Here is a 21909-nt window from a genome sequence, read left to right on the forward strand (position 1 = left end):
ACACCTAAGTGCCATGGGCTCCCCCATGGTCTTTAGCTGGAAGGCTATGGCCTCCCCCACATGGTCTTACATCCAAGTGTCATGGGCTCCTCCCATCGTCTTTACTTGAAAAGCCATGGGCTCCCCCACATGGTCTTACATCCAAGTGTCATGGGCTCCTCCCATGGTCTTCCCTATAATTATCACATATATAGCTAGCATAACACTGCACATAACTAACTACCATACCACATATCTCTACAACAACGAGTGTACCACATATCACAAAATGGGCCGGCCTTGGTGCCTTAGACCCATTGGTATGGTGAGGAGACTCACCTCTCGAATGCTGAACTGACAAGCTAAGATCAGATATATCCCACACACTACTCCAACTCAACCGCCTATAATCGACATGTGATTAACTTGTCATAATCCCGAAATACCATAAATACTCTCAAAGTCAACCCTGGTCACAGTCAAGGTCAACGGTCAAAGTCAACAGTCCGTGTTGACCTCAACTCGTCGAGTTCCTCCGGAGTCCGTTCCACTGAATCCTGAGTCAACTCGCTGAGTCACCTAAGTGACTCGTCGAGTTCATCCAATGTCCAGAGAACCAAGAGTGCATGCAAGCCATCACTCTAATCCTTCGCCGTACTCATTCTAAATCACAAAAACGGGTAAACCCTACCCGACTCATCGAGTCAACTAAGGGACTCGATGAGTTCCTTCATTCCCTTTTGTGTTCAGCCCTTTTCAGTGGGATGTAAGGTCCCAAACTTCAGATCTACCCTTCCCTAGTACAGTTACCACGTAAAGTTGCAAACTTTACGTGCATGGAAGGTCTCACAAGGCTAAAACATCAAAACTAAGCTCCCTACAAGGTTTTAGTGCATGGAAAGGATCTAAGTTGGACAAACTGAGCAACTTTAATTATGTTATTAGGGACCTAGAGAGGTCCAAATCTGGAACCATATCCTTGTGATAAGTCCAAATCCGAGTATGACCCCATTTTGCACCAAAAGTGGCCATTTACTTCAAACAAAATGGATCTAAGCAACTAAAGAACAAGGTAATGACTTTATACCTCAAGATGGTTGCCAATACAGAGTAGATGTCGGATCTACTGCTCCTCTCCTTGCTCCTTCTTCTTCAAGCTCCAAAATCCTTCACAACCACACCAAAATTGCTCACAAAAGCTCTCACTCAAGGAGGTGCAAGGTCCAACTAGGGTTTTCTATGGCTAATGAAGTGGTAATGGAGGCCACAAGAGGCAGGTTATGTTCTTTAAATAGGGTGCAAACCCTAAAAATTAGGGTTTTCCTTTACAACACTTGGTCGTCGAGTCGGGGCCTTCCGACTCGTCGAGTAGGATTTAAAATATGCGTCCTCATAACGGTCTCTACTCGACGAGTTGAAGCTCCCCAACTCACTGAGTCCATGCACAAAACCCTAAAAATTAAATAAATTAAATAATACCTGGAACAGACGTTACACATATGGCAACCACCCTTTCTTTGGCTTTCTCCATTCTTAATCGTATTTGTCTCCACTAGAGTAGCATACTTGAGCCTTCATATTCCCGTTCTCGTCTAAGTGGCAATCTTTTGTTAAATGTGGACCATTGCATCTTTCACAACCCACACGAATAGCATGTATGGATTGGTCCATCTTGGTCATTCTTCGGTCCATAGTATTTAGCATAGTTAAAACAATTGTCATATCCTCAGAAGTGCCACTCCCAATGTCTTTCACTCCATCATGTTTATTATTATGGTATTCACGCGAACGCTTAGAAAACTCTTCAATTAATTTCCTTAATCTCACCGGGATTTTTCGTTGTTAAAGGTCCTTGAGAGTCAAGGAGTTGCCTTGTCATCACGTTTACCCCATCATACAAGACTGATACTTCTTTTTGCTCATTCAAATCGTTTTGGGGAAAATTTGTTATTATTCCCTTGAATCGCTCCCATGACTCGTAGAGTGAGTCACCCGGTTGCTGCTCAAAGTTTGCTATGACCTTATTGAATTTAGCAACTTTAGAATGTGGGCAAAAATGTTCTAAGAATTGTTCACGCATTTGCGCCCAATTAGTAATTGCACCGGGTGGAAGCGCCTTCAACCAATCCTTAGCAGCTCCTTTAAAAGTTACTGGAAGCATTCGCAATCACACCGTCTCTCTTGGAACATTCGAGATGTCGAATTAATCAGCTATGTCATTAACTTCATCAAGGTGTTTGTAAGCATCCTCATGATCCTTCCCGGAAAATGGGACTTCCTTAAGCACGTAAAGAATATGTCCCTTCAGCTCGAATGTTGCGGTAGCGGGAATTGCAGGTTGCACTAGACCAGGACTAATTTCCTCTCATATTCTTTTCTTGTATGCCTCCATGCACATGTTGGCAAAATTCGTCATCTCGTCTTTTGGCTCATCTTCGGGTTTGCTCTCTTCTTTTTCTAATTCGGGTTTGGACTAGTATTCAATTTCTTGAGTGTTAGGATTTTGCTCAAAGATTTCAACATTGCTTTTGTCTTTTGAGGAATTGCTCGATTCACCTATGTTCTTCCCTTTCTTCTTTCCAAAAACTGATTTAAGATCCTTGAAAGGTGATTTATTTGGTGGGTTGGTTTCTCCTACATTCTTATCCGTCTTTTTACGAAGGGCTGACTCTGGATCTTCAAGCGGTGGTATCAAAGGTGTGTTGGATCCACGGGTCATGTACTATTTCAACAAAAACAAAAATAAAAACATAAAATTGAATAAAAAACTATATAAAACTGCCTACTGACTATTCACCATGACGTGGTAAAGAATACCACCTCGTGTTTTCGCAACAAAAACGAAAGAAAAATACGTAATTACTAAGCTCATATCATGAGTCTAAAAGCTCACGTCATGAGTCTGGTTATTCCGAAAAATCAACTAATACTAAAAATTAAGTTTTTTTAGGTTTAACCCCACAAAAAGGATCAATTAACCAAAGCAATTAAATCAAAACTAAACTAGCGGTTCGTCGTCAACGGCGCCAAAAACTTGATGTCGAAATATTTCTACACTTATTAGTTTAACCAACTATCTACTTACTATTACGATTTAAGACAGTGTACCTTTTCGCAAATAATATAGCACTAACAGTCGGGTATCGAACACATGGAACGAATTTAATTAACTAATCTAACTACCAAAGATTAATCTAAAAACAAGCAAAAGTTAATTGGGGTTTTATCTGATTTTGCAAGTTCAGACAAACTTAAGCACTTAACTATCAAATTCAATCAATTACTAGAAACAATTCTGTTTAGTTCGAATCCACTTCTCCTCTATATTTAACTACTAATTATGGATTATTAACATTGTTTACTAAATATTATATTATTATTAATTTAAGTCCAAATTTACTAATGTTTCACTAATTCATGTAAAACTATGCATGGTCACACACAATCAAACACATAATCAGTTATGGATTATGAAATTGGCTATGTAAGATTTATTAAACAAACATAATTATGGTCATAATTTATGTTCTCCAGCACAACTAAATCTAATTACTTCAATTACTTATCTAAGATTGGGTCGATCTTAGCTCTAGCAATTCAATGGTCACTAAATCACTAGGTGTCAAGTTCATGTAATTTAATAGACACTAAACTACACAGAACATGAATTCAAGCAATTTAAGTATCAAATATTAACCTTCTAGGTATTAACAATCGAACACAAGGACATAACTAACCATTAAAAATCCATAATTAATTAAACTAATCCATAAAGTTGAAGCTTCATCTAGCTAAACAGAAGCAACTAGATCAACTACTCATGGCTAAAATCACACACACAAATTCAATGAATAAAAACATGATTAAATATACCAAACTAAAGTGATGATTATAATCTTCAATATCTAAACCTTTAATCAATTCTCCTTCCTGTAATGCTTGGACTTGGTTTTTCTGACTATTGACATTTTAGCTAGATTCTTCTTCTTTTAAGCTCCAAACCTCCAAAGTTCCAATTCTCGTTGTTTTAGGTCTTTTATCTACAAGAATGTTCCTTTTCGCTGCAAAATATAATTCAATCTCATAAGAACCACATATCTTTGCAAATAACCAAAATATTAAACAAAATACATTAAAATATTGCCCAAAATGTGTATAAATTTGGCAATATCTGTAACACCCATAAAATTCGAGCCAATTTAAAACTTTTAAATCATTTGAAACCATTCAATTATTACAATTTGTTTTCAAAATAGTTCATACATCAGAGTTCCCAGAAATCATAATCATCAATCGAGGAAGTGTACGGTCACGCCTTCGCCTTCCTGCGGCCATCCGCTGAACCTGAAACAATAAACTGAAACTGTAAGCCCGAAAGCTTAGTGAGTTACCCCCAAAATACCAACCTCATATAATCATAATCATATCATATCCACAATTACAGAACAACCATGCATATCGAGTCTACAGTGTGACTGGTCCGCCCGCACCGGGCCTTCAGTCCCACCCGGTCCACTATCCGAGTCTACAGTATGACTGGTCCACCTGCACCGGACCTTCAGTCTATCTTACCCACTCTCCGAGCCTCGGCACGTCTGGACTGCCCTCTCGGGGCCTTCATCCTATCCGGACCGCTCGCCCGGCCTTCGGCCTGACTATGTGCCCTCCCGGGTCTACAGTCTATCCGGTCTGCCCTAGGTATGTTGGCCTACAGTACAAAGCAGGACCCACCTCAACCCAACCCCCCAATCAAAACAACCATGTGCACATATAACACATAATCACATAACAGTCTATAGACAAACAAATCGGTCTAACAGATCATATAGCATAGCAACATCCTATAACCAGGATATCGACCTAACCGGTCACTAACATAGCATCATCCTATATACCAGGATACCGACCTACCAGGTCACTACCATATCATCATCCTATATACCAGGATACCGACCTACCAGGTCACTACCATATCATCATCCTATATACCAGGATACCGACCTAAACCAGGTCACTAAACACAATATCGTCCTAACTACCAGGACGCAGATCTAACAGATCAATAAACATATCATGCAAATACCCGGATACTAATCCGATAAAGGGTCGGCCTTGGAGCCGTAGACCCTGTTGATATAGTGAGGATAAATCACCTCGCAAGTAGCTCGGAAGGTAGAGTCAAACTCCTCCAAATGTAGCTCCAACTCCAACACATATATTCACCAATGTCCTTGCTATAAATATCCAATTTATCAAGATACCCTCAGAAGTCAACTAGTCAACCCTTGGTCAAATTCAAAGTCAACTGTCAAGGTCAACAGTCCATGTTGACCTTAACTCGTCGAGTACCCTTAGCTACTCACCGAGTTCCTTGCATAACTTGCCAACCCGCCGAATCGCTCGTGTGACTCGTCGAGTTCCTAGTGTCAGTGGTCGTAACTCCTTGGCCAACTCACTGAGGTTTCCCTTTACAACTCGTCGCGTTCATACGTGTCCAAAGGTTGGGAAAACCCTCTCCGACTCGCCGAGCCCACGGAAACCTTCATCGGACTCGCCGAGTCGTTCATACAACTCGCCGAGTCTATGACAATCCTACCGCTCTCCCTGGAACCTATGTGCCTACGACTCACCGTCGGTCCGCACCGGGTATCTTAACCTACTGCATAGCACAGGACATCCTCAACCCCATCCAAATGCCATAAACGATCAAGAAAAGATCTAACCCGGTTCCCAGATGCTGAATGACGGAACATTCTAATCCCAAACCTTCCCAAAACTAACGAATACTCATTCGGATCCACTCTCAGTTCCCAACTGGAGTATTACCCGATCCAAGAAGATGAAACCTCGGAGACGCTCTGAACTAATGAGATCACCAAGATCCTTTGAACTCCGTCTGACCTCTAATAACAACTTCCAATCAACCAAAATACATCGGAGTCCTCAGCCTACTCCAACAGCATGTTCAATACTTGGAACAGACCTATTGATTGTTATAGCATAGCAGCCTACTCAATACCCGAACATAGATCTACAAACATATACAGAGTCTTCAGCATGACTGGACCGCCATACCAGGCCTTCAGCCCATCTGGACCATTCTCAGAACCTTCAGCATGTCTAGGCCGCCCCTCCGGACCTTCAGCCTGTCTGGACGGTTTTCCGAGCCTTCGGCCTGACTGGTATGCCCCACTGGCCTTCAGTCTATCCGGACCGCTCTAAACTTTTGAGCATCTCCCTGGGCCATCCCTCCTGGTGCTCTCTCCCGTGCATCCTGTTCTCACCCACTTGGGGCTTCGAACTCCTTATCTACTCTTTGGACTATACCCCCGGCCTATCCCTAGGCCTCATGCCGATCGTCCACCCTCTCGGAAAACTGTGGTCTGTTCCCTGACCCGCGTATCTGCCACATACGCTACATAACCCGCATACTCGTGCTGAATGTACTGTCGAGTCCTGGCAGCTAACAAAACCCTCGATCTATCAATCCAAAACCCTCAGAGTTGAGCACACACTCGACCGAACACCTGTACTAAACTCAATTCATGACTAGAACCCCAACCTGGTTCTCCAAATTCCTCTATCAAGCACCAAGAAGACACGTTTCTCATGCTGGGGAGTTTTACCGAACCCCAATCTAACACGACCCTCAAACCAAACAGCCACTTGGGCCTCCATTCTCCCTGTCGGGTTGTGTAACTTATCCTGTTTCAAAACCTCTCCCGCTTCTGCATCTCGGGGTAACTCTCCCCCACTTAGATTCGACTAAGCTTCCACAACACATGAATTAGAGAAAACAGGCCACTAAACCGATATTACTGCTTATCCATACTTAACAATTTTCCAAGACAAACTAAATACCGATCAAAGACGACTTGATAATAATATTATTACTGAATAGGGGTTCCCAATTACATACCAGATACTTATTGCGGCTTGGCTTTGACCTCCTGAAGAACGATGACCGTTGGAATCTGAGTTCCTTCCGTCCTCAATGCAGGACAGCTGGACCTGAAATGACCTGGCTGGTGACAGTGAAACCATATCTGATCCTTCTTGCAATCCCGTTGCACATGCCCTCTCTCCCCGCACTTGTAGCACCTGAATTTGTGACAAGCAAATCTGAGGGTTCCCCCACACCTGCCCCACACCTCCTGACCCTCCTGACTTCCAGTACTTAGGTTAGTTGTCTCCAACTCTCCGTTCTCTTTTGAAAAGTCCCTCCTCCTCTTTCCTAGTTGTGACCCCACCACTGGCACTCCCCCAGTAGCCATCCCTGTAGCAACATCTCTCACAGATTGCAACGCTGCAACTTGCTCCTCGAACTTGGCGGTCACCCTAGCGGTGACCCGGTCCATGACACCGGACAGTTCTTCTCGCAAAATCTGAGAAACCTCCACGAAAATAATCTCTCGTATCTGATCGACAGACAATACCAGCCTAACCTGGCCATTCGCTCGCGATCCTAATCTGGATCCCGCCTCAAATCGATTCGTCATCACCATACTGAACATATACCAGGAAGATATCAGATAATCCACATACATAACGGGGAACCCACTCCCAACCAAACCCTAGGGGTTGTGACTTCCTTGATACGCGTATGGGTCATGTGCTTTCAGTAGTACGGGCCCATACTACCTTCCACACCTACCCATATTTGTCTCAAGTATCACCACAACACCCTACAATATACATATACATTGCAAGCGCTCAATCCTCACTCCTAGGGGAATGCTAAATATCTCTTGACTGGCTTCCCGGCCTCGCACAACCCACCCTACCACCAACTGCCACACGACCCTCCATTGGTGCCAGTTAACCATTGCATGAATACAATCACATGTCGCACGGCTTAAACAATCTTAGGCTAAAAGATTCAATCCTACAACGGTTGGACTCAGACGAGAGCTACGCAGCAGGACCAAATCCCTTACCCTAAGCCATTTAAACCCTGTAGCATGTGACTTAGAGTATTCACCCAATAGTTAGTTCACACACGAAAGAGTCATAAAACAATCAATGAGGTACTCTACATAAGATAAGGCATCAAAGATCAGGCAATTCTATCATACGATTCCTGGGGATCCCTATCTTAGTACTAGCATGTTGTTCTAACATATCACAATATCAAATAAATGTATGGTATTTTGAGGTCTACTTACTGGCTCCGGCTGATCGTACACTTTGCATCCTCCTTTACTTATTTTGAAAACCACTTAAAAATCATTTTAAAATCTTTCCTTGATTTGAGACTGGATTCACACGAATGTTCCTCCAATTCACTCAAACCAAAGCTCTAATACCAACTTGTAACCCCCATAAAATTCAGGTCAATTTAAAACGTTTAAATCATTTGAAACCATTCAATTATTACAATTTGTTTTCAAAATAGTTTATACATCAGAGTTCCCAGAAATCATAATCATCAATCGAGGAAGTGTACGGTCACGCCTTCGCCTTCCCGCGGCCATCCGCTGAACCTAAAACAATAAACTGAAACTGTAAGCCCGAAAGCTTAGTGAGTTACCCCCAAAATGCCAACCTCGTATAATCATAATCATATCATATCAACAATTACAGAACAGCCATGCATATCGAGTCTACAGTGTGACTGGTCCGCCCGCACCAGGCCTTCAGTCCCACCCGGTCCACTATCCGAGTCTATAGTATGACTGGTCCGCCCACACCGGGCCTTCAGTCTATCTGGCCCACTCTCCGAGCCTCGGGACGTCTGGACTGTTGGATTAATGTCTAAGTCCATACCTATATTTGGTATGTACTTGACCCGACCCGGCATGGTCCATTTGGGTTGCACTTCACCGGCACAATTTATATGGATAGTCTTTTGAGAATAGTATATTTATGATTTATATTAATATATTATAAGTTCTAATATATTAATATGGAATCATATTATTTAATTAGTATTGATCAAGAATTAATTTAGAATTAATTAAGTGATCAAAAAAAAGAACTAATTAAATATGGACTCTTATATATATGGAATGGGCCAAGTTCATTTAGGTTAGGCTAAGCTTTCATGGATGGTCCATGGAGCTTTTAACCCATGGATCCTATGTAAATGAAAGGTCATGGGTATTAGGGTTTACATGGATGTAACCCTAATCCTCCATAATATATAAAGGGGTCCTTGGCTCACAAAATTGGTACAAGTGTGTGAAAATAAGAATGGGCCGATTTTAGTGTGCATACATATTCTCTCAAGTTCTTCCAAGGTGTTTTGGTGATTTGTGATTCCATTTGAGGCTTCCATACAATTGGGGCTAAGCTCTTAAAGCTTGAAGACATCAAGCTACATCAAAATGTATGTCATCTAACTAGAACTTTGTAGTATAGGTGCTTCATAATATGCTAGTTAGGATGAAACCTTGGAATAGTTAATATTTGCATGTATAATAGAGAAAACATAGATCCAAGGTTTATAGGGTTGCATGTACACCATAGGAGTGTTAGAATGCTCAAAACCCAACAGTGGTATTAGAGCCATGGGTTGTTTTCTGTTATATTGATGCAAATGTTTTATTTTCAAGTTGGAAAAAAAAAGGAAAAAAAACATGACGTTTGTCAAATTTTAAGATAATTACTTGTTTTTGTGAAAAACTAATTATTTGTAAAATTTGAATCATTTGCTATATGAGTTGAATTAGGTCAAATTTAGTAAAAGATAAAATGATATGATTATTTTATTAGTTTTAAAAGTTTGATCTAAAGAGTTTTTTGAAACCTCCATAAGTTATGGATATGAAAAGGTTTTTAAAAAAAATGATTCAAAGTTTTTTATGGAGTTACAAAACATGGTCTTAATGTTTTAAAGAATTCCATAACTTGTTCTTAAGTTATGGAACATGAAAAGTTTCATCATAAAACAAGTATTTAACTCCATAAGTTATGGAATCCAAAAGTTTTCATGACTTACAAAACTTGCCCTCAAGTTTTGGAATTTGGAAAAAGTTTTTTATGATAAAAAAAAAAGAATTGAATTCTAAAACTCTTGGGTTCATAACTTAAACAATTAATTAAATGGTTTTAATTTTGAATTTAATAATTGGAATTATGATGTTTTTATTGAATAATTCAATTAACTCTTATGGACTTTATTAATAGATAATTAAAGTGTTTAATTAAAAGAGAATTAATAATTCCATAATGACATGGTTTAAATTTAATTAAATTAAGAGTATAGTTTAATTAATAGATTAAACCACCAAGTATTTTAAATGTCTAAAATACACCCTTATACTATTATAATATTAAAAGTTTAATATATTATATGTATAAGAGCAAGTCGTCTTACCATTATTAGGCCTCATTCACGAAGCCGGTCTATAAGGGGGGTATAAGGTTACTGCCTATAAAATGGCAGTTTAATGGGTGTCCACTCTCACTCACCGCTTCCTTGACCGGTGGAGGGTCGTTAGCCGAACAGGTAGGACAAGGACTATAATTTTCCCTTCATTATAAGTATAATGATAAATACTAAGTAACTAAACACTTATAAATTCCCAATCTTAGTTACTTAGGAAAATGTGAATTAGGTGCTAATCCATGAAATTACACTTTGCACTTTGTTTAAGCTATTAGTGGAGCGTGTGTGGTTAACCGGCACACTAACCTGGACTTAACAAGGTAGGAAAATGGTAACTTAATATTTATCATAGTATCGTTGGAGCGTGTGTGGTTAACCGGCACATCGATTGAGGGGTAAATATTAAGGGTACCAAGTATATTTACATGGTTACTTCACACCTTGTTTTGTGATCCTCGGCATCCCAGTCACAAAACCTGAAGGGCACACTCGAGATTGAAACATGCCATTGAAAATTTCAATGAATCTCAAAAGAATCTAGGAGTTTCAAAACCAATTAAAACCTAATAATACATTTCGTTTATCTTGGTGGAAATTGGTGAATCGTCATTCACCTACCTTTAAATATTTTATAGCTTGGATTACGGCATCCCTCTTCCAAGTTATAAAATAGTTTGTTGGGTCCTAGCCTTAATATATCATATTGGGTGTTATATTAAGGACTTAAATCAACTTTACGTGAATTTCTCCCATTGATGATTTCTGGTTTAGACAACAATGATCTTCCCAAACCAAGCTTTCCTAATGAATATGACTTCCCGAGTTTGGCTCATGGAAGTCATACTTCTCTTCCTCCACCTCCTCCAATTATTCTCCCTAACCCACAAGTTCAAGGTCGCTCAAGCCCTAATGGCAAGCAAGGTCTATGTGTGATCACATCTTAGAGATGAAGTCACATATTGACAAGCCGGGAGAGTTGGGTGTCAAAGTCTTGAGAAAGTTGGATGTTCAATCACTTTCTAAGTCACATAGTGAGTTCCTTTGGGACTACTATGAAACAGACTATGACATGAACCTTAATGATCATATCTATTTGCTTGGTGCTGCTGAATCAGCAATGATTTGGAACGATAGTAAAGCAAATTTGATTAGAAGATCAACTTCCCAAAAACTTTATGGACAGTGACAATGGTGACACTGGAAATCCAGAAAAAGCATTATCTTCCCAATGGAAAGGGATTGGCCATAGTCAACCCGGTTGACCAAATGGTAAAGAGAAAGGCTAAGTCTGAGATAGTCCCATTACCAAAGGGTCCATATGTTTATTTTGCCAAAGGAAGGGGCGTTGATTGCAAAGCTGCCAAATTTACCTAAGGATGTTAAAGTCAATAAGTTTGACTCTACATCAGGTAGAGCCCATTATCTAACTCTGTTAAGTTCTATTCTGAGATCCTCATTACATGATGTGACTGGGTCACATGTTGATGTTTTAAGAATCAAAGAATAGAGAGAAATCTTAAAGGAAGTATATGATGATTCTGATCGCGAAGGTGGATTTCGATCGCATCAGAATTTTGAGCAGTTGCTTAAGAAGTTATGATATATTGCTAAGGAATAGATAACAACAATTTTCCATGTGGATTGTAAGGATAAGTTTTTCCGCAAAGTTTTAAAATAAAAGAAAATTGTTTAATTTTATTTATTTGAAGTATCCTTACAATGGCATTTGTGGAAAATTGTTGCTTATATGATTCCACTGACAGCAATATTGGAAAATGGATTTGATTCTTTCATTTGTGGTAGTGTCTAAATTTACCAAATCAAGAAAGTTCCTCATCACCCAAGTTTCAATTGGACCGAAACTTGGAATCATGCAAGTTGAATAGTATGATGAATGAGAACTTTCAAGCATTGGAAAATCAAGACTAATTACTTGTTCACATGGATGTGTGAGTCAAGTGAAGGACTAAAGGGATCGGGTACACATTCTTGTGCACTGGTCATGTCCACCACAAAGCTCGTTAAGACTATTTGATTTACTAAAGTTTAGTAAATATGGTTATACTTACAAGTTTAAGTATAATTCTGAAACATTGGAAAAGTCTCAATGTATGGCAGAACGAATGGGAAGAATCAAATTAGGCAGAAAGATAAAAGTTTCTCAAATCTGAAAAGATGGGAGAGTACTTTAGTATCATGTTTGTGATCATCTTAATGATTTAGAAATCATATCACAATTAGTCCTCTAAAGGTCATCTTAGTGCATTCTTATGACTAAGAAGAGGAGTCATGAATTGTTGAAATGGTTAGATCAGGAAGATGAGTCATACTTCATTCCAAAACAATTCTTAGAGTCATACTCCAAGATTGTAACTTGAGTGACATATCTTAAAGAAAGGTTTAAAACACTTGTCAAATGTAAGAGTAAAAGTGTCCTACTCTTATACATTTGAAATTGGTAAGTTGTGATGTTTTGGATAAAACAAAGACCAACTAAGGCCAATTGTGTGAAGTGTTTGTCTTGATAAAGAATCCGCACTATCTCTTGAATATTTGGCAAGATAGTCGTATATGTCAAGAGGATAGTGGGAGTCTTAAAGATCCTAAAAAGAATTTCAAGAACTAATCAAGAATAAAACCTGAGGTTCTTCACTAGCACACGACTTGAGGTTTATAACCTATCGTGTTGACATATTCTGTGCCTATTCCAGTTAAAGTTGACTTTGCATAGGAGTTCTGAAAGTTCTCAATTGGTTGCATAACAACTTCGAAGCAATGGCAGGCCCTGTACTGCCAGGTGGCAAGAAGTTAAGATTGCATAAGTTCAGTCCATATGAGTTTGGATTTGTCATTATCCTTGTCTTGTGACTATGGTTTTGACGATTCACATGGATAAGAACACATACACCATAAAATCTAAGGGTCATAAGGTTTCTCTCCGATTCATGAAAATGATGGTGAGGAAACACTTCCACCAAGTAGATTTGAAGCAGATGGCAAAAGGTCTAAACAATTGAGACTATGATTACGGCATCCCTTTTCATAGTTCTGAAATTGTTTAGACACACATGCATGCTATCTAAGGAAAGGTGTATGATTTTGATAAAGTTTTATCAAAGCATCTCGTATCATAAATCTGAACTTTGGTAAGAAAGTCAATAAAGTGTTGATTTCTAGAAGTCCAGCTGATTTCTGAGTACATGTCAAAGCTAGTGGGAGCATAAGTGTTATGCTAATAATCATCATGATTAGTGGGAGCATGATAATTATTGTTAGTGTTGCAAGTTAGCAATGTTAATTATAGAAAACAAAAGTTTCAATTCGTGAGGCTGCAGGGATTGAAAAAGTTGTTTTGCTATAATTAAGGGAGAGGATATACTTCATTTCAGTTCTAAAGGCTTAGATTGAGACCTTAATCATCTTTAGTCAAGAATATATATATATATGAATTTCATGTTGGATTGGTTCAACTTAAGGAAATTCTATATATTGCGTTCTCAAAATTCGATTATGATTACGGCATCCCTCTTCATAGTCAAATTTTGAAAACATGGCAAATAAAAATATTGTAGCAAAAGACTGGTCTAGAATCATGTCTTTATGTGAGACATCATGAATCGTGTACCATTTGTTTTGGGTACAGGATCGATTGCATGTGCTATAATATTTGTCATTTCAAAATTTTTCCAAATGCCCAGAGGCATTAAAAAGGGAAAAGGTCTAGAATTGGATATGACTAAAATGATTAAGCAATTGTCGAGGACAATCTGAGGTTTACCAAAGATTGGTTGCCCAGGGACAGTTGGAAGTATAGTGCTAATTTTGGAAGGACCATATTGACATATTCTGAAAAGAGGCATCTCTTATTCAGAAGTGATAGTCAAAATGAGAATATGGAGTTGTCTCCATAGGTGGAAGTTATCTGTGTAAGATTAGAAAACTTAATGCAAGAAGCATGTCCAAAGCAATGTACTTTGAATATGAGACTTAGTTTCCATGGAGTTGATCTCCATTGGAATACCTTATACTGACTGTTGACAAGTCTTTGTGACTTTGTACATATTCATTACAGGAGGGTCAGTGCATATAAGTTTAAAATCTAAACAGATTTCGATAAATGATAGGAATTTGAAATTCTCACATTTTTTGATAAGGATTTGGGAGTGTGAAATTAGAATCATTGAAATTATGTTCAATTGGTTTATTTCACAAAGTAAGGATCATAGACAAACATAGAGTGCATACTTGGTGTATGGCAAAGCTATTGTTTAAGAAAAACATAGTGTACATGCTTGGAGCATGGGACAACTAGTGTTTTTAATTCAAGTATAAAGTTGATAAAACCGAAACAATGAATAATGAGTAATCAGTATGGTGATAAATAAAAGTGTATATTTATATTCATAGGGTTTGATACCATATTTGATTCATTTATTCTTGTGTTTCACTTTGCATGTTTTGACTTCCAGAATAACTAAGTCGCTCTTCCTGAATGATTAAGTTATTCAACCCATCCACAGTCGGTCATATGTTGGAAGTAGATATGAATCAAGACTGTCATGGGTTGGTTTGTAGAGGTCCAAGTTGGTGGACAAAGTGGTGCTACAACACTCATGAGTGCTCATAAGTTCTGAGTATTGGATTCAACCCACGCTCATTTGAATCACTTCATGGATTTTATCACGAGTGATCATGAGACGATAATATATTATATTCTTAAAACCTAGAGATATGAGTTGTTACTATGAGTTGGTTATACATTGATTGCACGAAAACGCATTGGTAACTCGATGTTATAAAACGTGCCTTTGTGTATGATTCAACAAGTAGTAGAACAAGCCATATGAGTCGAAGTTTTCCATTCCTTTTACCTTCGGGATAAAAGCGATATCTGTGGGCCCCTCGATGATTTAGCGATGACACATGTGAGTGCTTGGCCAAGCCAGGACTGATTTGATTTGTTCAATCAGTCAGTCATCATAAATCGAAAATCGGGAAACAACAAATGGACAGAGAGAATGATTATAATCCATGTCTCAGTCCATATGATATCTAGAATAGAGGAATATATGATCCCTTATCTAATGGACAAGTCATTGACAAGGTCAGAGTTCGACAGCGGGTTTAAGAGCTACGATTGCCAGTTAGGTTTTGAAGTCATACTCAATAATAGTTTTAGACTTATCCAAGTGGGAGACTGTTGGATTAATGTCTAAGTCCATAACTATATTTGGTATGTACTTGACCCGACCCGGCATGGTCCATTTGGGTTGCACTTCACCGGCACAATTTATATGGATAGTCTTTTGAGAATAGTATATTTATGATTTATATTTATATATTATAAGTTCTAATATATTAATATGGAATCATATTATTTAATTAGTATTGATCAAGAATTAATTTAGAATTAATTAAGTGATCAAAAAAAAAGAACTAATTAAATATGGACTCTTATATATATGGAATGGGCCAAGTTCATTTAGGTTGGGCTAAGCTTTCATGGATGGTCCATGGAGCTTTTAACCCATGGATCCTATGTAAATGAAAGGTCATGGGTATTAGGGTTTACATGGATGTAACCCTAATCCTCCATAATATATAAAGGGGTCCTTGGCTCACAAATTTGGTACAAGTGTGTGAAAATAAGGGTGGGCCGATTTTAGTGTGCATACATATTCTCTCAAGTTCTTCCAAGGTATTTTGGTGATTTGTGATTCCATTTGAGGCTTCCACACTATTGGGGCTAAGCTCTTAAAGCTTGAAGACATCAAGCTACATCAAAAGGTATGTCATCTAACTAGAACTTTGTAGTATAGGTGCTTCATAATATGCTAGTTAGGATGAAACCTTGGAATAGTTAGTATTTGCATGTATAATAGAGAAAACATAGATCCAAGGTTTATAGGGTTGCATGTACACCATAGGAGTGTTAGAATGCTCAAAACCCAACATGGACCGCCCTCTCGGGGCCTTCAGCCTATCCGGACCGCTCACCGGGCCATCGGCCTGACTATGTGCCCTCCCGGGTCTATAGTCTATCCGGTCCGCCCTGGGTATGTTGGCCTACAGCACAAAGCAGGACCCACCTCAACCCAACCCCCCAATCAAAACAACCATGTGCACATATAACAGATAATCACATAACAGTCTATAGACAAACAAACCGATCTAACAGATCATATAGCATAGCAACATCCTATAACCAGGATATCGACCTAACCGGTCACTAACATAGCATCATCCTATATACCGGGATACCGACCTACCATGTCACTAACATATCATCATCCTATATACCAGGATACCGACCTAAACCAGGTCACTAAACACAATTCCGTCCTAACTACCAGGACGCAGATCTAACAGATCAATAAACATATCATGCAAATACCCAGATACAAATCCGATAAAGGGCCGACCTTGGTGCCGTAGACCCTATTGATATAGTGAGGATAACTCACCTCGCAAGTAGCTCGGAAGGTAGAGTCAAACTCCTCAAAATATAGCTCCAACTCCAACACCTATATTCACCAATGTCCTTGCTATAAATATCCAATTTATCAAGATACCCTCAGAAGTCAACTGGTCAACCCTTGGTTAAATTCAAAGTCAACTGTCAAGGTCAACAATCCATGTTGACCTTAACTCGTCGAGTACCCTTAGCTACTCGCCGAGTTCCTTGCATAACTTGCCAACCCGCTGAGTCACTCGTGTGACTCGTCGAGTTCCTAGTATCAGTGGTCGTAACTCCTTGGCCAACTCGCTGAGGTTTCCCTTTACAACTCGTCGCGGTCATACATGTCCAAAGGTTGGGAAAACCCTCGCCGACTCGCCGAGTCACTCGACTAACTCGCCGAGCCCACGACAACCTTCATCGGACTCGCCGAGTTGTTCATACAACTCGCCGAATCTACGACAATCTTCATTGGACTCACCGAGTCGTTCATACAACTCGCCGAGTCTTTTCAGTCCTTTATTCATACAGACGATTTTAAGCCATGCTAAGGCTCCAAATTGTAGATCCAGCTTCCCAATGCATGTTTATCACGTAAAGTTGCAAACTTTACATGCATGCAAGGCTCTAATGACTCATAATGCCAAAACTAAACTTGAAATGGAGTTTAACTCAAAAGAAAGGGTTCATGCTTGCTAAACCTGTAAGCTTCATGGACCTAAAGACCAAGGAGAGTTCAGATCTGAAGTGGCAACTTCAGATCTTAGCTCTTACCCAAGAATGGCTTCATAACATGTTGAAAAGCCCTAATCTTCAACCCAAAAGAGATCTAGAAGGAAAGAAGGTCAAGGTAACAACTTGATACCTTCAAATGGTGCTAACTGAGGTAGATTTCAGGTCCACACAAGCTCCTTGCTGCTAGCTACTTGATCTTCAAGTTCCTTTCTCTAAGAATCTTCTTCCAAGTCTTGAAACACACAAATAGAGCACACACACATGTATTAGGGATTTTTTGAACTGTCTAGAGGCTGCAAAGGGAGGCTAAGGGGCGAATGATCCTTTAAATAGGGTGCAAAACCCCGGGATTTAGGGTTTCATCCTCCAGCTCCTACTCGTCGAGTCCCTTCTTGGACTCGGCGAGTAGGTCACTTAAGTGCGCGGCCTAACCCGCTGCTATTCGACGAGTCAGGCAACCAACTCGTCGAGTAGACCTTGAATTCATGATAATTTATCACCATAAATTGATATTCGAGAATCGGGGCGTTACAATATCAGCCATTATCCACTGGAGAGAAAGGAAAAGAAGGAGAAGCAGTTGATGAATAGAAGAGCAAAGAAAAGAAACTGTCTCCGATAAAGGAAGCTTTAAACAAGAGGTAGGAAATTCGAAATGTCGTAATGATGAAACCGTTTGCGTAGCTGACTCAGTCACCTCACTCAACGTCCAAACCATCATGGCCGAACACGTACATTGATCTAAGCTAGAAAAACTTAGCTACGCGATGCTAACGTTGACGTTTGCTAGCCTAGGGGACTTGTTAACGTATCCTTCTGGGAATACACCAAAGATAATGGGATGACTATCTAAAGGAAGGCCTAGCTAACGGTCGTTACCCGGCGTAAGTGCTAGGCTCGGGCCCTTGCCCTTTCGGACTCGTGCGTAGGCCCCGGTGTCCTAACACCAAGGCCCATAAAAGGCCAAAATAATACCAAATTGCTCCCCAGAACGATAAGTGTAGCGCAAAGAGCGCCTCTTCTAAGTAACTTTGCACCAATAGCAGATAACCGCTAGTGGTGCATGATACACCAATAGGATGCCTTCGCGACCTAACAGTCCAAAAAAGATAGAAGGTAATGTTGGGGACATGCTCCCCGAATGACAGGTATAAAAGGACCCTCCTTCTCTAGAAGAAGGGACCACTCTCTCTCTCTCTCTCTCTATATATATATATATATATATATATATATATATATATATATAAAATACAAAACCCTAATTCTCCCATACTCTTACTGACTAGACCGTCAGAGTCTCGTTCCGGGATCCCCTCCCGGATGACGAATAACGTCGGCTCTTTCTTTGTTGTGATTCTCAGGCTTAACTTAGGCGAAACCACCACAAGCAGTGTTAATCTTAGAGACATATCACAACAGAACAAGAGCCTGTCTCAAATCCTTTGTCTAAATCTCCATCTCAATTTCCCACCTCCTCATGGCATCCTAGAGCTCCGTGAGGGTAGCTTAACACTGGGGGGACACAAACTGCCAAATATATGTCTTGAGCATGCTCAAGTACCGGGTCATTTGAGCCTGCTCCAAAGCAGCAAACTTAGGGAAGAAAAGATCCCTCTCTATAAACATCTTGGTGATCTCCATCACCGTCTCAGTAGTCTGTCTCAAATCCAAGTACTCCTAAGCCAACCTCTCCCTCTCCACCAAGGGAACGTATCTCGCATGGATAATCTCCGAGAACTACTCCTAAGTAACAGCAAATCTCTTACTCAGGAGTGTAAACACCAATCACCAATCTTCACTAATCCTTCGCCCTCAACCCAAGAAGGTTCAAGGCGCACTTGACCTTCTCGTCAGTAGGGCAAGAACATGTGAAGAAAAAACCCTTCACATCAGATAGCCACCTCATCATTACGATCGTGTCCTTGATCCATCAAACACTGGCAGCTTCGTATTGTCGAAGTCTCGGTACTGGAAAGCTCTCTCCCCTTGAATCCCCGCAACATCAACAACTGCGACAGCCTCAGTAAGGGCAACGTAGCGATCGTCTAATAGCTCAATCAAGGCGGCCTTAATAGACCCAAACATCTCTGGCATAGACCTCCAGACAGCACCAACCACCTCAGTGGCGATGATCTCCCAAATATGATCATCATACAATCCTGGCCTATCCTTACCACTCGCTCCAGACCTGGAACCCGATCCTCTCGTAAGCACCATACTGAAAATAAACTAGAATATGTCAGAATTGCCACAATACACATAGCTAAAATCAAGATATGAGACTAAACCCTTAGGGTTTGTGACCTCCTTGCTACGCGTACGGGTCATGTGCTTTCATTAGTACAAGCCTATACTACCTTCCACACCTAGCCGTATTTGTCCCAAGGATCATCACACCTGCCCAACACAAATACAACAACTAAGATACGCATACATTTTATGCTCACTCTCTTGAGAGTGGCTAAACATTCCTCATCTGGCCGGCTGCTCACACATATAGTCATCCATGAAACTTCCACCAACCCTACATCATTCGCGTATGCTAATCATACATAACATTGGATCTTATAGACAATCAAATACTTGATTCTACCCTAAGCCCACAACTAAACAAGGAACAATAAATAAGGCTAAACCAACCATTCTCAGGCTATAAAATCTTAGTTATGTACAATTATTATGCACACACTAAGAAACTACAGTAATGATGTCAATTTCATACTAGAAGTAATCCTAGGCGATCATGCATCATATATCAGGCAATTCTATCATGCAATTCCTGAAGATCCATAGCCTATCACTAGCATGATGTTCTATCATAAACATCATATCAAATAACAGTGGGGTAACTTGGGGTATACTTTTTGGCTCCGACTGATCGTACACATTGCATCCTTCCTTAGTTACTTTTGAAAACAATTTTGAAAGCCATTTTTAAAACTTTTACAGTTCCCTAGTTTGAGTCTGGATCCACACGAATGTTCATCCAATTGTCTCAAACCAATGCTCTAATACTAACTTGTAACATCCCAAAAATCATAGAAATTTAAAAAAATTTCAAAAAACAACCCATTTTAACCATAAAGTATTTACAAAATCATTGTTTCAAGAGTATAATCATAATCAGAGTTTTCCTAAGACCCAATATCATAAAAACAGGAAGATGTGCACAATCACGCCTTCACTTTCCCGTGATCATCTAAAGTACTTGAAACAATAAACTGAAACTATAAGTCAAAGCTTAGTGAGTTCCCCCAAAGTACAACCACACAACATATATATATATATATATATATATATATATATATATATATATATATATATAACATTGCATGATGGGCCTATCAGTCATCAGACTGGAATACCCATGGCCCAATCAGTCATCGGACTGGAATGCCAATATAAAACGGGTTCACTCGGTCATCGGACTGGAATACCCTCGGGTCCACTCAGTCATCGGACTGGAATACCCCCGGTCTATTGGCTCACGCACAAAGCAGTAAAGCCTCAACCCCAACATAACATGTCAACATGTAACAGATAACGAACATATGCAGTATACAGATAATCACACAGCCAGTAATCACAGGTAGTCTTACATATCTACCAGTCTAACACATATCAGCGGCTATCATATAATCATGCAAATCTACCACATACTCAGCATGCCATCAATCAGTGTATAAAATGATATCAATCCAATGGGTAGGCCTTGGTGCCTTCAACCCACATGTACAGTGAGGAAAACTCACATCTCGGTTTGAAAAAGATCTCTCAACAGGACACAGCTCTGAATGGCAGCTCAACTGGTCACCTATTTATCAAATAATTACCAGTCTCAAATACCACTCTGAACACCCAAAATACCCTTAGGTCAACTTGGTCAAAGTCAAAAATTCGAAGTTCAAAATTGGTCAACACAGTTGAGTATGTTGGGCGTACCCATCCTGTACGTGGGGCATACTCAACACTTGACCAAAATCGTGATGTTGGCCTAGTATGCTCAGTGTACCAATCTGCACGCCCAACGTACGAAGTCCTCTATTAATCCTTCTATTAAGAGCTTATTCATTTAAGCTCTTTCGTCTAATTCTCATATCTGACCCTAAACTAATGTCCTTCACCATAAAGTTTCCAACTTCATGGTGTTGCATGGCTAGCAAATGCCCAAAAGCTAAAACTCCACTTCTAAACCCATTAACACATCTTAATACTTGCATGGAGTGAAAAGAAGGTCCAAGATCACATTTTTAGTACTCAAACTACCCTAAACGCCCAAAAGGACAACTCATTTGGTCTAAGGTAGCTCATCCCAAAAGGACCAAGAATATGGGGCTAATAGGCAAAAATTTCTAACATAAACAAGATCTACAGATATGATCATCAAGTTCAGAACTTTATACCTCAA

At 39.7% G+C, this 21909-nt stretch overlaps 1 non-coding gene across 1 annotated transcript; it reads left to right on the forward strand.

Moving 5' to 3' along the window:
* The first annotated feature begins 1904 nt into the window (after positions 1-1904).
* LOC145168012 (small nucleolar RNA R71) lies at positions 1905-2011 on the forward strand. Its single transcript, XR_013741608.1, has one exon. It is a non-coding gene; the product is annotated as a small nucleolar RNA R71 (small nucleolar RNA).
* Positions 2012-21909: the final 19898 nt, after the last annotated feature.

Source organism: Lactuca virosa, chromosome 3 (genome assembly GCF_052849685.1).
Source record: "Lactuca virosa cultivar CGN04683 chromosome 3, Lactuca_virosa_CGN04683_v6, whole genome shotgun sequence".
In the NCBI taxonomy this organism is placed as follows: domain Eukaryota; kingdom Viridiplantae; phylum Streptophyta; class Magnoliopsida; order Asterales; family Asteraceae; genus Lactuca; species Lactuca virosa.